Genomic DNA, 15157 nt, shown 5'->3' on the forward strand with positions numbered 1-15157 from the left:
TAGGGTCCGTGTAGGTAGTTGGAACGTAGGTTCCTTAACAGGTAAGTTACGAGAAATAGTTGACGTTGCGGTGAGGAGACTAGTAAATATTTTATGCGTTCAAGAGACCAAGTGGAAAGGGCAGAAGGCGAAGGAAGTGGAAGGTACAGGCTTCAAGTTGTGGTACACGGGGACTGCAACAAACAAGAATGGAGTAGGCGTCTTGATCGACAAGAGCCTTAAAGATGGGGTAGTAGATGTTAAGAGGGTAGGAGATAGAATCATCCTAGTCAAGCTGGTCATTGGGGACTTGGTTCTCAATGTTATCAGCGCGTATGCTCCTCAAGTAGGCCTTAATGAGAACTCAAAGAGGGAATTCTGGGAAGGCCTGGAGGACATGGTTAGTAGTGTGCCAGTTGGCGAGAAGCTCTTCATAGGAGGAGATCTCAATGGCCATGTGGGTACATCTAGCACCAGTTTCGAGGGTGTGCATGGAGGCTTCGGCTTTGGGACTAGGAATCAAGAAGGAGAGGAAATCCTGAACTTTGCCCTAGCCTATGACATGTTTTTAGCAAACACCTTCTTTAGGAAGAGAACATCCCACCTGGTGACCTTCAGTAGTGGCCAACACACTAGCCAGATTGATTTCGTCCTCTTGAGAAAAGAGGACAGGCATGCCTGCTTAGATTGCAAGGTTATACCTGGAGAGTGTGTGGTATCCCAACATAAGCTTGTCGTTGCTGACTTCCGTTTTAAGATTCGTTTACAACGGAATAAGCATAACAAGGTCACTAGAACAAAGTGGTGGAAGCTTAAAGGGGATGTGGCCCAAACTTTCAAGGAGAGAATTATCGAGGAGGGCCCTTGGGCAGAAGAGGGAGACACAAATATCATGTGGAGGAAGATGGCGGTGTGCATCCGAAAGATAGCTTCAGAAGAGGTTGGGTTGAGTCAAGGAAACAGAAGGGAAGTTAAAGACACTTGGTGGTGGAACGAAGATGTCCAAAAGGCTATCAAGGAGAAGAAAGATTGCTACAAACGCTTACATCATGACAAGTGTGCGGAAAACATAGAGAAGTATAGGATAGCGAAGAAGTCTGCAAAGCGAGCGGTTAGTAGAGCCCGGGGTCAAGCCTTTGACAACCTTTATCAACGGTTGGACACAAAGCAGGGAGAAAAGGATATCTATAGGATGGCCAAGATTCGTGAAAGGAAAACAAGGGATGTCAACCAAGTCAAATGCATCAAGGATGAAGCAAACCAACTATTAGTGAAGAATGAAGAGATCAAGAACAGATGGAAGGAGTACTTCAACAAATTGTTCAATGGAGGGAATGAGAGTTCTACAATAGAATTGGACGAACCATTCGATGACAACAACAGGGGTTTTGTACGAAGGATACAAGAATATGAAGTTAAGGAGGCGCTAAAAAGGATGAAGGTAGGAAAGGCGATGGGCCCTGATGGTATCCCTATCGAGGTATGGAGATGCCTTGGAGACATAGCGATAGTATGGCTGACTAAGCTTTTCAACACCATCTTTCGGACAAACAGAATGCCCGACGAGTGGCGGCGGAGTACATTAGTACCAATCTTCAAGAACAAAGGAGATGTTCAAAGTTGTACTAATTACCGTGGAATTAAGCTCATGAGCCATACAATGAAGCTATGGGAGAGAGTCATTGAACACCGCCTGCGAAAGATGACGTGCGTGACCCAAAATCAGTTTGGTTTCATGCCCGGGAGATCAACTATGGAGGCCATTTTCCTACTAAGACAACTTATGGAGAGATTCAGGGAACAAAAGAAAGACCTGCATATGGTCTTTATAGACTTGGAGAAGGCTTATGACAAAGTACCTAGGAGTGTAATGTGGTGGGCCTTGGAAAAACACAAAGTTGCAACAAAGTACATTAATCTTATTAAAGATATGTACACTAATGTTGTGACAAGTGTCCGAACAAGTGATGGGGACACCGATGACTTTCCAATTAACATAGGACTACATCAAGGGTCGGCTTTGAGCCCTTATCTTTTCGCTTTGGTGATAGATGAGGTCACAAGGGACATACAAGGAGATATACCGTGGTGTATGCTTTTTGCCGATGATGTGGTACTTATTGATGAGAGTAGGAGTGGTGTTTCGCAAAAGTTGGAATTGTGGAGGCAGACGTTGGAAGCAAAAGGTTTTAGGCTTAGTAGGTCTAAAACGGAGTATATGAAGTGTGATTTCAGTGCCATGGGGTATGAAGATGGCGATGTTAGTCTTGATGGGCAAGTGGTACCCAAAAAAGACACTTTTCGTTACTTAGGATCAATGCTTCAGAAGGATGGAGACATCGATGAGGATGTCAGTCATAGAATTAAAGCTGGATGGTTGAAGTGGCGGCAAGCGGCGGGTGTCTTATGCGACCCCCGGGTGCCACACAAATTAAAAGGCAAATTCTACAGGACAGCAATCCGGCCGGCTATGTTGTATGGAGCAGAATGTTGGCCCACTAAAAGACGACATGTCCAACAACTATGCGTGGCAGAGATGCGTATGTGGCGCTGGATATGTGGCCACACAAGGAGAGACCGAGTCCGGAATGATGATATACGAGAGAGGGTAGGAGTGGCGCCAATTGAGGAGAAGCTTATGCAACATCGTTTGAGATGGTTTGGACATATCCAGCGAAGATCTGAGGAGGCACCAGTGCATATCGGAATAATTAGGCGTCCCGAGAATGTGAAGAGAGGTAGAGGTCGACCAACCTTGACGTGGACAGAGGCTGTGAAGAGGGACCTGAAGGAGTGGGATATTGATAAAGAGCTCGCCGTGGATAGGAAGGGGTGGAAGTGTGCAACTCACGTGCCAGAACCTTGATTTATAGTCTCGCTTTTCCTCTTTAATCGTTTGACCTTTTCTTGTGCCCATTTAGATTTTGCTGGTTCTTGTGGGTTTTATCTCTTTTATGTGTTTCCCCGTTTCGTCGTTTTTCGGTTCTCCTTTGCCTTTGTTTCCCTTTTTTTCTTTGGGGTTGAGCTCTGAGGTTTTCATACGGGGTTTCATCTCTAGCCTACCCCAACGTGCTTGGGACAAAAAGGCGTTGTTGTTGTTTCTTTTCTTTCTTTATTTTTTCTTACCTCTTTTACTTATCGTCTGTAGCCTGTAGTCTGTACACAATGGATCGTCGCACCATTTTTAAAAAAATGTCCGCACAGCCCCACGTCACGCGGACGCCCTCTCAGCCACTCCCTTTCGTCTCCCGCATCGTTTCCACCGAGCTCAGAGCTCCTCCCCCATCCATCCACAGTCCCGATTCCAAACCCAAAACCACGCCCAGATCCAGCCCCCATCCCTGCAGATCTCCTTTCCTTGTTCCTCTCCTCCAGTAGCTCTCATCCTTGACGAGCGCATGGCTAGGTGCCCTAGGCATGTGTCCCGCCCCCCGCGTCCAGGCTTCTAGGTGGCATCGTTCCGAAGCGCCACGGCGGCCCGCGGCTCCATGCTCGGTGGCCTCGCAGATCCATTCCCCGACGGCCCTACGCCTCCGCGGACCGGCGGCCCGGTGCTTTTGAGGTGACGGAGTTAATATGAATAATATTTTGTCCATAATGTTCGAGTTAGTCATGATTCCTTTTTGTTGAGTCCTATACAGACTTGACGGGAGAGAGCGGACGAAAAGAAGGCCAGACAAAAAAATTCTATTAGGAAACCCTCGGTTAGGATTACGTGAGCAAATACCAGGTATGACCCTGAGGGTCTCTACCACCCCTATATATATACTAGGTGAGTGCCCGTGCGTTGCAACGGAACCGTATAATAAGGTGACTCATTGATCAGAAACTGAGGAAGAACGGGTGTTCATAGATCAGAAAGCTTTTCGTTTACACAATCTATTTGTAGATACAACATTTTTTAGAGCTGCGTCCACAATAAGGTGACTCATTGATCAGTCTACGAACTCAGTTGGTTCACATAGTGGTACACATGGTTCAAACGTATTTGAGGAACGTATAGGGGACATGAATATAAATGTGAAGAAGGATGGTGCTCATGCTAGTTTAAAGGTGGAGGACAAGGTTGATGGTGTTGCCTTCTGTCAAACGAGTGCTATGGATATTGCATGCCTCGCTTTATATGCATCCAGGATTACCACCAGGCCTCCACCACTTGTATGAAGTTACCCAAATCTATTCACAACCTCAGATTTTACAGGTTTACAAATAGAGGTTCACAAAACAAGTTCAAAAAATACAAACAGGTTCACAAACGCAGAACATGAGATCTTCTTTTGATTATGTGCCATCTTTTTTATCATACGAACGCTTGAGCATGTTATCACGTGGGTTTCAAAAGTTGCAACTACTCCACCTCGCAAATTTTCCTTGGACTGCTAGGAGGTCCTATGATTGCTCCATCCTGGCTAGCAGGACCTGTGACTGCAGCCCCTTGGCTCCTGTGACTGCTCCAACATGGCAAATTTGCCTTGGACTGCTCTCCCCTGGCAACCATGCTCCGGTATCAGGACTACGAGAGTGACGACAAATGACAGCGAGGAGGCAGTGTGCACATGATAGGAATAACAATCATGTCTCCTGCCATAGGGACAACAAAACAGTTCAAGCAGCGACTGGGATTTGAGATAATATTATACGCACACTTTCATCAAATGAATAACCTGCTTCAACTCCAGTTCGCAAACCAATGTTGGTGAAAATCACCTGCTTCAACTCCAACCCCCATACCAATGTGTGGCACATTCATGCGCACAACCTCCAGTAAATCATGCACCAGTAGGTGCATTGCAGAGACCCTTGACAAAGTGGCCTTGGAGCTTCTCCTAGTCATATGTTTGGGTTCGATCCAATCACGTTGAAGTATCTAATTTATAAAGAGTGGGAAACATGTTAGAACTATTCCATGGGTTACAATTTAATATAGGTTATTGAAAACAAACCTTAGATCATGACAGCCATGTCTGGTTGCTCCTTTGATTTTGTAAAATCTAGAATGATGTCCACTGTCATTTTCTTTGCCTTGCCATATGGGTTGATAGGATTCTACGGTGGTTTAGAAAAATAATTAGAATCATGATAGCATCTATAAAATTATGGAAAGTAAAAGCTCATGCATTTAGAGGATAACCTATGCATTTAGAGGATAACCTGGGCATTCCATGGATACTCACCAAAATTATACGATCACGATACTCATTAATCTTGATATGAGATTACACATAGTAGAGAACCTGAGATAAAATACCTCTATTTTTAGTTGGTACAAGACAACTCAGTAGAAAGAAGCACAAGGCTACAAAATAAGATAAAGTTAGTTGAATAAGATCATTATTTAGGTCACTAACTAATTTAAAATGTAGCATCCACATTACCAGGTTGTAACAAGAAACACTGCAACATGATTTCCTAACCGAACGTGGTATGTAGTGGTCATATTTCGAGTCACATAAAAGAGTTATTGCTACTGCTATGAAAATGTGAAGCATGAAACTCATAGCCTACCACAGTTAAAAGATTTAGTGCTACTGGCAAACTGTCGTAGATGACTTGTAGGGGAAAAAATAAGACAGGCCATGAACTGAAAATGAGCAAACAATCACAATAATAAGTATTGTCGAGCATCTGATCATTCTAGAATTTGACCAAAAATAAGAGAGAGCCAATTCTAAACTAAAAATGAACTGACTTACTATCCTCATAATGTTTGGAGCAGCACACATGTTATTACTGTAAACTATCCTTTTTACTATAGGCCATGAACCGAATCACGTGTCGAGAATAATTTGACTTAAAATTTGACTTATAATAACATGTGTGCTGCTCCAAACAATCACAGTAATAAGTAAATGAACTTATCATTATATTGTTTGAACAAAAATAAGAAAGATGCACAGCATGAGAAAAGGAAATAGAACTGCAATAAAAACTTTATGTGAGATACCCGAATATTGCAGAGTGATGAGAATGAACTAAATCTTTGCAAATGCTATGTCTTGACCCGCTTCAATTACAACAACTGTAGGCTAGCAGGACAAAAATATGAAGTTACCAAGACAGCTATGTTTGACAAAAACAAAAATATAATGGTGCTGCACTCTAAAAAAACAGGAACTTGGTTCTCAGACAGACAAACTATGTTATTGTGCAGGCAACAATTATAAACACCAATCAAGAATGGGGGTTGTTTCACCCAGATCCAAGCTGCTATGTTTGACAAAAATAAAAAGATACTGGTATTGCATTCTAAAAAAATAGGAACTTGGTTCTTAGTTATACAAACTATGGTACTGTGCAGGCAACAGTTCTAAACACCAAGAAAGAATAGTGCAATCAGTCTCAGAAGCAAACCGAAATATTGCCTCGCAGTTCATATTCAAAAGCACACGATATCATTCATAGATTAACCACCAATTCATTATACAAAATGTGACTGCCAAGTAATTCATATTCAGAAGCACATGATATAATAGTGCAATCAGTCTCAGAAGCAAACTAAAATATTGCCAAGTAATTCATAGCTTAACAACCAATTCATTATACGAAATGTGACTACAAAGTAATTCATAGATTAACCACCAAGGAATGGGGCGTACCTGGTTGTAGTCTTCAGCAATGTTTGAAGTAGTTTAACTCAGAAAAAGGTACTAAATGGATCTGTCGTGCAATGATATACAGTGAAATGTATCAACCATCAAAGGCAAGTGACTTGGTGTTACTTGCATCTTTCTGTTAACAAACGAAAAAACAAATATGATGAAAGGAATTTTTATAGTCAACGATAGCTCTAGATTCAATAGCTCTGACATTTGCAAAAAGTTTATTTCTTGGTTGGTTCAAAACAAAGTAGTGGACATCCATGAACCAAAGCAAAAGGACAACAACATGTCCAACACTTTATGGTAGAAGAATCAGATCAAAATCAACCTGTTGAAAGGAGATGACTTCGGAGCTGAATTGCGTGCGCTCGACCTTGTCGCATTTGATGGACCTGGAGACGACAACGACCTTGATCCTGCTGGGAAGCATGACATGGACTCTATACAAATTAATATAATGATGTGGTTCATAAGAAGTGATGAAGTCAAGACTACCAGAAGTTCAAAATGGTAGAAAAATTTTCCTGGATGAGTAAATTTTTGCATGAAGTTACCCAAATCTATCCCAGAAGATAATAGGAGTAAATTTAACTGCTCTAGCGATCTTGATAAACAATTTACCACCAGGCCTCCACCACTTGTATGCATAGCTCTAACCAAATAATAATAGTAGAGAATCAGTAATATGATCTTTTTGGAATCAAATTTACGATTAAACCAATGTTTTGGCATCCAGGGGTGCGATAGTCCTCTTTAGCTAAAATAACATGTTACAATATTTCAAAAAGTCATCACATAAGTTATGTGTAGCCATAACAATTCAGTTTAGAATTCATCTTTTATGCTGAGATTAAAATAAAAAATACAAGTGTCACTGTCACATGATGAATAGTGTCAGATTGCCTGCTTGTCTATTTTGCTTCCTTGACATCTAGGATGAATTTCAAACTGATCTGTTGCAACTATATTTCACTTTATATGTACTACATAGATGTTTTTGTGATGATCTTTTAAACAAAACAACATGATACTTCAGCTAACAAGGATGCCTGCACCCAAGGACACCAAATCTGCATTGTTAACCAAACAATAGAATATGTAGACATGCGCTAATAACCTTTGTATTTGTTTGAAGTTCAACCAATCTGTACTTCTAGTTCTTTTGGAACCTAAATTTAAGGAATGGACAATGCCTTGTTAGAGCATGGTTGATTGATTGTTACCTGCCCAAAGCAGAAAACTGGGACTAAAGGACATCCAGACTGTATAGCTATCTTGACAAAACCTTTTCTTGATTTAAGAAAAGCAACTTGTAATGTAAACTCATCAAAACAATGAAAAAAGTCAGGCCGAACAGTTTTACGTGGTTGTTGGGTGGTATCTGTAGTTGAACATCAGAGGGGGGAAAGTGAGAATCAGTAGTAAGGAACTTATTGCTAATAATAAATAACATGGCCAAACAGTTTTATATAGTTAAAAAGTCTATGATATGAAGCGTTTTTCGTTATACAAAAATGTACTGCCAACGAAAAAAGAAAGTCTGTGATCAAGCATAGAGAAGCAACTACAACACCTGGCACCTAGAAGCATGCATGGGACCATGTATGACGAGATTTGGTAAAGAAAAACAATTGACATGATAGGCAATCAGTGCCTCTAAATAGCACGATCTCAGCATAAAAAAGTGGAGCACCCACTTGATTTTGCAATGTGATGGTTTTGTTTTAGCAAATAGCCAGCTTAATTATAGATCGTGTTCTATATTATCTAGTTAGCGGCAACTGGGAATAGTTTTAAGCAGTCCAGCTTAATAAGTCGCTCTATGTAACCTAGCCTAATCCAACCGTAGTAGTAGTAGTAGTATACACAGAAGTAACTTCTCAAATCCTGTTAACTGCAACTTAAGAACCAGAGGAGATTCGGTCCAGAAGGCTTCTGGATCGATGGTCAAAACCCAAGCAAAGAACTCGTCAAGGATCAAGTACTGACCCGCTAGGCTCCTCATCCCAAAATTCTTCCAAGGTGGGCATCGCTGTGGCATTGTGGAGGTGAGGGGATGCATATTCATAACGAAGGGACAATGGAGGGGTGGGGTGGGATGATGCTGGCATACCTTCCTGTAGGTGACAAGCGAGGCAAGGAAGTCTAGAAGTGGACGCAGCCGATGCAGAGCCGGAGCGCCTCCTCCTCCGGCATCAGCTATGTCCTGACGACGTCCATGGCCGTGGGATCCTCGTCACCGGCACCGGCTCGCCTCCATCATGTCGCCCGGGTTCCGCCTCATCATAGTCGCCTTCATCCTCACCACCCCCGCCGACGCCTCCATCCTTGCCTCCAATCCCTACAGAGCCATCTGATGCTACCTCGTAGATCTGCGATCTATCCAAGCACGGAAATGGCATTGGCGCAGGGTGTGTGTGTGTGCTATGCGATGCGGGAGGGGGAGGTGGACGGCTTTGGAGGGAGGCATCGCGCTTTGTCTCCATCGGTGGGGTGGGGAGCGGCAGGATGGGATTTCCAGTGGGGCTGGGCAGCGGGGGCTGCGGCTACGGGGGAGGGAATGGGGCGCGTGGGCGGGGGCACGGAGGGGCTGAGCAGGGGGAAGGCGGGGATTACGCGGCGGCGGACGCGGGTATCTCGGCGGCGGGCACAGTGATGCCTGGCAGGTTTCCCGGAGGCGACTCGCGCGGCCTTCCTTCCCCGACTTGCGCGACATCATTGTGACGGCTGGCGGGGCGCGCGGAGCGCGGAGCTGGCAGCGGATCTCGCCTTCCGGTTTGGTGGGGGCGCGGAGGTGGCGGGCTACCAGGGAAGGAAGGGCGGCATCACTGTGACGGCTGGCGGGGTGCGCGGAGCTGGCGGGGGCAGGCTGTCGAGGAAGGAAGGGCTGCCGGGGAAGCGAATGGTACAGACGCCCTTCCATTGCGGCGGCGGTGGGGAGGAACGCCCCAGCGGGGATGGCGATCTCCACACGACGCCCTTCCTTCCTTGGAGCAGCCGAGCGGGGATTGCGCGCGGGGATGGCGATGCGGGCAGGGTCGGGGGCGCAGAGAGCGGGGGCGCGAGAGAGAGCGGGCACTGCAGGCAGAACCGTGCACCAAAATGTGTGTGTACGTCTACACTATTGTCTTATAGAGTAGTAGAGATATATGAAACCAATGTATCTACTAGGTGAGTGTCCGTACGTTGCAACGAAAACATATAATACCATAATAACTTATGTACAAATGTGTGTTATACTGTTATGAGAAAAGATTTCGTAATCCATTTGTGATCCTATCCATACATAAATTTTGTTATTTTAATCCAGTTGTTTCACCACTACATTGCAACCATCAGTATCATACATACTTCTATATATGATTTTAATAATGTCATGTCAATTGCATCATTTAAATGCTAAGATTATCACAATAAATTACAAACTTATATAAATCTTCAAGAAATATCACAAGGTCTTACAATTCAAACGGATACTCATTAATATATATATAACCAGTAAATCCCATTAATAGCATGTCCACAAGTCATCAAATGCTAAATATCTTTTATCTCATACTCCTATTAGCTGAAATGCAGTTAGTAATGCAATATAAATGTAAGATTTACAGGGTGGAACTGCAAGGATATTGATGTTCGGTCTAACAGTGGCCCTAGATAGCGCAACATACAACTGACCATGAGAGTACTGGTTTGGGCAAATACATGCCCACGTTGGGGATAGTCTGCCCCTAAGCCTTGTCATGGCAAAACTGAGCCTAACAGAGCAAGACAAAAATAATTCACTTTGTTTTGCTTATAGCTTCAGGCCAAAGTACGAGATTCTCTCTTCTCTTTTGTTTGAAGACTATTTCTTGCAGCATGAATTTAGAGAAAGAGAAAGGAAAAGCCTGTGGACCAAAATTAAATTTAAGAAATATTGTCTATGCAATTTGTTTTCAATAGTTCAGTGATTTGCCAAAAAAATTAACTGCTATCTTTATGTATACAGGTGCACGAAACTAAGCAACAGCAGGACAAGCAATGATCCTCGCAGAACCAGAGAATTTTTACCTTGTTATTCAGCAGAAGAGTAGTGCGGCAGCAGTACCGAACGCCACCTGAGAATGGCAGGAGAATTAACAGTTAAGTATAAAGCATTGTCATGAAGCAACATGAAAGAAGTGGCAGCTACTAGATTGTTAAGAGCCACAGTCGGTTCAGCATGTGAAGGGCTGTTGAGGGCACACCTTCCATCTCCCAGTTATCAAACCTCACCAACCAGTTGCTTGTACCGATCGGCGATGTGACCAGTCTGTCCACCCACACCCGGAAATTCTTGTTGCCCTGTTTGTCCACGTAGCAAGAACTTAGAGCGTCAACAGACGCATGAAGAGAACGCTCCGATCCAGAAGGATGAATAATCGTACCGTTCGAATGCTACAAAACAAAACAAAAAAAGGCTAGTTGTATGAAAGTGATCGAGATCAGGACATACGGTGGACATTTACAAATAGAAAACCAAGTTACTCTGACAACTGAAAAGACGAAGCACTTACAGTGATGCTTTTCAAGTACCGCGCAACTGACGAAGAACCCAGGAGCTCGCCCCTCCGCCACTTCTCGTAGAGGACGTAGAACTTCACCACCACGTCTGTAGGCTTAGCGGTGCCTGCCTTCGGATAAGGGAACCCAAGGTCTCTCGCAGAGACGTTGGGTCCTGAAATTGCCATGTTGACATGGTGAGTCAAAAAGAGGGAAACCAGCATCCGGTTTTGTCTTGTCCTCGGCGAACGTACCTTGAACAATTGGGAAAAATTTAAGGAAGATGACAGGATAAAAAAAGCAATTGCATTGACAAAGCATTACTCTATTCGAGTTATTCTGCATCGCAGAGCACTGAAGTTTTCAGAACCATATACTGATACAGTTTTGAATGAATCATTATTCTTGTTGTAAAATAAATTGCGGATAACTTCATCTAGACTTCCGTTCAAAAAGCATATTCTCTGATTTGTCTCTGGAAATATGAAAAGATAATCTCAGGACAGCCAGAGGAAGCAGAAAGGGATTGCAAGAAGGCAAGAAAACCATACCGCTACTAAAAGCAGCACATACTCCTAACTGTGATAGAGCAAAGACTATATCACGCGCTGCAACTATCTCAATGATTTTTGACCTTTTCCTCAAGTAAGGGAGTAGCAAAGTGTTCTCCTTTGGATCATGAGTGTCAAACTCTTCCTACAAGTGACATCAAAGATGCTTTATTAGAACTTAAGTGCAGTCAACCGATATTACCAAAAAAACATAACTTAAGATAAACTCATTGCTGCACAAACAGTTGATGCGAAGGTTGTAAGCTCTAATATGGTGATTTCCTGCCACAAAATGATTGTGTTTGTATCAGCAGGGATGGTCCAACAAATCATCGAAGAAGTTCTGAAAGAGGAAAAAACAGAGATGGGAAGGTGGACATTAGAAACTAAGCCAATACCTGCTCACGCGGCCACAGATACAGCACGAGCGAACAGCACTGAATATGTAAGCATAGAAGCCTGAAATCCAATATCGTTGCTGTTTTTTTGTGGCTATCAGCAGTATAGTGAAATGTACAACGATGAGAGAAAACACATTATGTACCGAACCATTGCGAACTAATCAATTACTACAGCATTAGAAAGCTTAATCTTGTTTATGTATAAACACACACACATGACGATTGTTGAGTGTGGGACAGAGGTTATCCACCAAATTAATCCTTAGAAAATTGGACATCATAACCAAATGGAAAGGAATGTCCCACGAGCGTAGAGATGCAAACCCTAGTGAACAATAATTGTGAACTGTTTACTGTGCAATAGAAGAGTGGAAGAAACAATAATTGGAAATTGACGAATGGCAAGATTAATTTGGTAACGCAATAATGTAAGGCATATAACGTTTTGGACATGATTAAAGTGCCACAACAATCAAACAAGTGGCCTGCCTAGATACACTTTTCGCAGCACTGAGGTGTTCCCTCGCCTTCTCTCCCTTCACAATATTAACTTTGCATTATTTGTGAAGTCTTGTTCAACAAATGAGAAAAAGAGAGAATGCAACACCGTAGTCTGTAGAGGTGCAAAAGTTCAGCGTTACAGTGACAGACTGAACTCTACTTCCAAGTCTATGTATATAAGCACTTTCGGCGTCTAAAATTTAAGTACACAATTCCACACTATCAGCCAAATAACACTCATGAATTAGACACCCCCCACCACTCTCCTACCAGCCAATCAGGAGAGGGCATCAAAATATTTTCACTTCACAATTAACCAGCCCTAATAACAGATGTATATATGGGTTTTTGGAAGTAATGTGTTATCGCCTAGAAATTTCTAGCGATCGAATCTGGGATCTAGCGATGGAATCGTGGGGGCTTACCTGGTCCTGGTGAACTCACGGATCAAATTGGGAGGCAGGTGAAAGTCGCGCGCGTGGGGCGCATCCCACGCTTGTTCCTCCCCGGCGGCGCGTTCGGCAACGCCGACGCTGGCGGCAGCCCGCAGGGCAGCATCGGTGGGCATCTCATGGCGGCAGATGGGGCAGGAGTTGCGGAGCGCGAGCTTGAGCAATATGAAGGCGGCGTGGTAGATGTGGGCGCATAGCATCTCCCTGGCCTCCGCGCCTAGCTCGAAGGCTTCACTTTACAGTGTCATGGCATCGAAGGAGGAGAAGGCAGACACAGCCCCAGCGCGGGGCAGGTCGTATGCACTGTCGCCGGCTATTGAGAAGCTACAAAAGAACCCAAAAATTGAACTGCACTGCCAGATCGGTCATTGGAACTTAAACATTACCAAATAGGCAACTACAAGTGGCTAAGAACTGAATAGAAAAGGACTGAAAAAACTGAATACATCCTGTTGTTGTGAACATTACCAACTGAAAAACTGAATGTAACCTATTAACTTCTGTCTTGCTGAACATAGATGAAGCAGATTTTTTTGGTTGAACATTACAAAAATAGTTTGCAAGAACATGGATTCAATGTTTATTTAAACTTCATTACTTATACTGCAAAACAGAGAGGCACAAAATCAATCCATGTTGATGAATTATAGGTGGGCTTGGGCGGCAGCAAAAATGGTTAATAAACCGATTACCTAAAAAACCATAACATTTTGGTAGTCTGGCTTCCCTTGGAACAACACCTTCTCCACCTTCAAAGAGTGCTCCTCACCTACCATTTAGTAGACACCAAAATAAACCCATGAGCAAGGGCAAACACACGTGATTCACATGAGCAGCAGTGACGAAAGAAAAATATCTGAAGGAAGAGTGTGTTCATACAAGGTGTCAAAGTATTCAAACTTGCAGAAGTATACATTCCTCACAGGGCAGATAGGCCGGGGTATGGATCTAGCCCCTGCATACGTCAAGGTATGGAGTACATATAGATACAGCTCTTCTGATTTTGTCTCGATCAAGGACAGCGAGGCAGGAAGTGATGTGTATGTCGGCACGTGCAGCTGACTCACGTCCTCCCTCCCTTGTGGCAGTTTCCATCTCAACCCCTAAGGGATCAATGTATTTGCAACTGTAAAAAGTCTCTGATCAGTGGAAGTAATATACTAAGATACATGTCTGTCTGTAATATTAAATTGGAAACTCCATGGTGATATGAAAGTGCAAAATGTGATACTGTTATAGGTGTGACCTGCCATGGCGATGTGGTAACCCCCAAATGAAAATGAAGGAGCTAGATTAACGAGGATATTATTGAAACAGGTACCAGTTGGCTAGAAGCAAGATCTGATTATGTATAACTGGAGAAATGTAGATGTACATAGCAGTATAGCACTATCTGTTCTCATCAAGTGGTAGGGTCCTAATCTTGAAGCTAGCAAGCATCAATCCTTGCCCAGGGCTGTAACAATCAACAGTTTTATCCTAGCTCTAATCATAAAAGAAAGGAGCAGTTAGTGACTGCCTCAAGAAAAGTAAAAACATAAACAAGCAACCAGAGAGAAGTTCAGCAAACACAAAATTCATTTTCTCACTTTAAGAGAAAATATTAGTGGTGCCTCTGAGTGGTATAGATCAAGTGAAATCTTGTTACATGGTCTTAGTCTGTTTGAAACCAGATTTCAGAATTTTCAGAGGAAAAACATTTCACATTCCTTTCATCATTTTAGTAGCAATCTATCTAGCTCAACAAAAGATGCATGCCCGTGCTGAAATATGTGTGCTTTGTACCATAAAACAATAAATGCAGGTGTAATGCATGTGAAACCAATGATAAAGATTAATCACATCTCTCAGTATGCGGGTGTCACACCCGATTCCAGGGGGTAGAATCGAGCGCATACCATATGTGTGCCAGGATCCATTTCCACACATATGTTGACGTCACAAGTGTAATATATCAAAAGACAATGCAATAAAGGCGTAAAAAGAGTATAAAACTTTATTACATCATCTGAGACATAGTGTCTTAAACAAGTATCACATCAAAGTAGAGCGGAAATAAACAACTGGGCAATCTTCCACAGGAAGTTGACCGGCGCATCGTTAGACTTAGAATTCTTCGTCGATAAATTCTCCATCAAAGTCTCCAACAT

The 15157-nt window shown here is 43.1% G+C and overlaps 1 long non-coding RNA gene across 6 annotated transcripts; it reads right to left on the reverse strand.

Annotated features, from left to right (window-relative positions):
- Window positions 1-3842: 3842 nt before the first annotated feature.
- On the reverse strand, window positions 3843-15052 carry LOC103629043 (uncharacterized). 6 transcript variants are annotated; one of them, XR_004850040.1, is made up of 19 exons: window positions 15011-15046; window positions 14329-14492; window positions 13887-14133; window positions 13700-13776; window positions 12981-13331; window positions 11654-11996; window positions 11117-11356; window positions 10988-10997; window positions 10808-10904; window positions 10632-10678; window positions 7696-7747; window positions 7200-7230; window positions 6907-6997; window positions 6576-6708; window positions 5924-5998; window positions 5154-5213; window positions 4923-5025; window positions 4687-4846; window positions 3843-4560 (listed from the first exon to the last, which is right to left on the reverse strand). It is a non-coding gene; the product is annotated as an uncharacterized lncRNA (long non-coding RNA). The 6 variants fall into 6 exon arrangements; XR_002263056.3 differs by lacking the exon at window positions 14329-14492 and having other exon boundaries at window positions 15011-15052; XR_004850041.1 differs by lacking the exons at window positions 13700-13776; window positions 13887-14133; window positions 14329-14492; window positions 15011-15046 and having other exon boundaries at window positions 11654-11935; window positions 12052-13168.
- Between the last annotated feature and the right edge of the window lie 105 nt (window positions 15053-15157).

This window comes from Zea mays, chromosome 6 (assembly GCF_902167145.1).
Source record: "Zea mays cultivar B73 chromosome 6, Zm-B73-REFERENCE-NAM-5.0, whole genome shotgun sequence".
In the NCBI taxonomy this organism is placed as follows: Eukaryota; Viridiplantae; Streptophyta; class Magnoliopsida; order Poales; family Poaceae; genus Zea; species Zea mays.